This window comes from Arachis stenosperma, chromosome 4 (assembly GCF_014773155.1).
Source record: "Arachis stenosperma cultivar V10309 chromosome 4, arast.V10309.gnm1.PFL2, whole genome shotgun sequence".
Taxonomy (NCBI): domain Eukaryota; kingdom Viridiplantae; phylum Streptophyta; class Magnoliopsida; order Fabales; family Fabaceae; genus Arachis; species Arachis stenosperma.
The window spans coordinates 82,042,816-82,045,771 of record NC_080380.1 but is presented as its reverse complement, the minus strand read 5'-3'; positions in this window follow the sequence as shown (position 1 = coordinate 82,045,771).

Here is a 2,956-nt window from a genome sequence, read left to right as displayed (position 1 = left end):
CTAATTAAGCTAGTTTTAAAGATGAATTTGAAATCCTGTACTTCTTGTTCTTTTGTAATAAAAACAATTTTCTATTAAGAAAGGTGATGGATTCATAGGACATTCATAACTTTAAGGCATAGACACTAAGATACTAATGATCATAAGACACAAACATGGACAAACAATAAGCACAATTTTCGAAAAACAGAAAAATAAAGAACAAGGAGATTAAAGAACGGGTCCACCTGAGTGATGGCGGCTTGTTCTTCCCTTTTGAAGGTCTTATGGAGTGCTTGAGCTCCTCAATGTCTCTTCCTTGTCTTTGTTGCTCCTCTCTTAGTTGTCCCATGTTGGAACTCAATTCTCCTAGGGAGGTGTTGATTTGCTCCCAATAGTTTTGTGGAGGAAAGTGCATCCCTTGAAGCATCTTAGGGACTTCATGAGGAGGAGGATCTCTTGTTTGCTCCATCCTTTTCTTAGTGATGGGCTTGAGGTCATGCCTTCTCAGTTGATCTGGCTTCCCTCTTGAATTTCTCTTCCATTGGGCGTTGGTGCACGAAATTGTGATCAATACTTTTCAAAACACAAACAATCCCTAGTAATGGCTCCAAAGACTTGGTGCTCAATACCATGGCATAAACACAACTTTGCACAACTAACCAGCAAGTGCACTGGGTCGTCCAAGTAATAAACCTTACGCGAGTAAGGGTCGATCCCACGGAGATTGGTGGTATGAAGCAAGCTATGGTCACCTTGTAAATCTTAGTCAGGCAGACTCAAATGGGTATGGTGATGAACGAAAATAACATAAAAGATAAAGATAGGGATACTTATGTATATCATTGGTGTAAGAGCTTCAGACAAGCATATGAAGATGCCTTCCCTTCTGTCTCTCTGCTTTCCTACTGTCTTCATCCAATCCTTCTTACTCCTTTCCATGGCAAGCTCGTGTAGGGTTTCACCGTTGTCAATGGCTACCTCCCATCCTCTCAGTGAAAACACGTCCCTGATGCTCTGTCACAGCATAGGCTAATCATCTGTCGGTTCTCGGTCCGGCCGGAATAGAATCCAGTGATTCTTTTGCGTCTGTCACTAACGCCCCGCCTTTCGGAGTTTGAAGCACGTCACAGTCATTCAATCATTGAATCCTACTCAGAATACCACAGACAAGGTTAGACCTTCCGGATTCTCTTGAATCCCGCTATCAGTTCTTGCCTATACCACGAAGACTCTGATCTCACGGAATGGCTGGCTCGTTTGTCAGGCGAGCACTCGGTTGTCAGGCGATCAACCATGCATCATGCAATCAGAAATTCAAGAGATATTCACCAAGCCTCGAATGCTTGTAGAACAAGAATGGTTGTCAGTCACCTTGTTCATAGGTGAGAATGATGATGAGTGTCAATCATCACCTTCATCAAGTTGAATAACAAGTGATATCTTGGACAAAGAACAAGCGGAATTGAATAGAAGAACAATAGTAATTGCATTAATACTCGAGGTACAGCAGAGCTCCACACCTTAATCTATGGTGTGTAGAAACTCCACCGTTGAAAATACATAAGAACAAGGTCTAGGCATGGCCGTGAGGCCAGCCCTCAAATGATCTAAGAACTAGATGTCCGAAGATGAGAATACAATAGTAAAAGGTCCTATATATAGAAAACTAGTAGCCTAGGGTGTACAGAGATGAGTAAATGACATAAAAATCCACTTCCGGGCCCACTTGGTGTGTGCTTGGGCTGAGCAATGAAGCATTTTCGTGTAGAGACTCTTCTTGGAGTTAAACGCCAGCTTTTATGCCAGTTTGGGCGTTTAACTCCCAATTAGGTGCCAGTTCCGGCGTTTAACGCTGGAATTTCTTGAGGTGACTTTGAACGCCGGTTTGGGCCATCAAATCTTGGGCAAAGTATGGACTATCATATATTGCTGGAAAGCCCAGGATGTCTACTTTCCAACGCCGTTGAGAGCGCGCCAATTGGGCTTCTGTAGCTCCAGAAAATCCACTTCGAGTGCAGGGAGGTCAGAATCCAACAGCATCTGCAGTCCTTTTCAGTCTCTGAATCAGATTTTTGCTCAGATCCCTCAATTTCAGCCAGAAAATACCTGAAATCACAAAAAAACACACAAACTCATAGTAAAGTCCAGAAAAGTGAATTTTAGCTAAAAACTAATAAAAATATACTAAGAACTCAACTAAAACTACCAAAAACATACTAAAAACAATGCCAAAAAGCGTACAATTTATCCGCTCATCACAACACCAAACTTAAATTGTTGCTTGTCCCCAAGCAACTGAAAATCAAATAAGATAAAAAGAAGAGAATATACTATAGACTCCAAACTATCAATGAAACTTAGCTCCAAATTAGATGAGCGGGACTAGTAGCTTTTTGCCTCCGAACAGTTTTGGCATCTCACTTTATCCTCTGAGGTTCAGAATGATTGGCTTCTTTAGGAACTCAGAATCCAGATAGTGTTATTGATTCTCCTAGTTAGGTATGATGATTCTTGAACACAGCTACTTATTGAGTCTTGGCCGTGGCCCAAAGCACTCTGTCTTCCAGTATTACCACCGGATACATACATGCCACAGACACATAATTGGGTGAACCTTTTCAGATTGTGACTTAGCTTTGCTAAAGTCCCCAATTAGAGGTGTCCAGGGTTCTTAAGCACACTCTTATTGCCTTGGATCACAACTTTATTTCTTTCTTTTTCTTTCTTTTTCTCTTTCTCTTTTTTTCGTTTTTCTCCTTCCCTTTTTTTTCTTTTTTTTTTTTTGTATTCACTGCTTTTTCTTGCTTCAAGAATCATTTTTATGATTTTTCAGATCCTCAGTAACATGTCTCCTTTTTCATCATTCTTTCAAGAGCCAACAATTTTTAACATTCATGAACAACAAATTCAAAAGACATATGCACTGTTCAAGCATACATTCAGAAAACAAAAAGTATTGTCACCACATCAAACT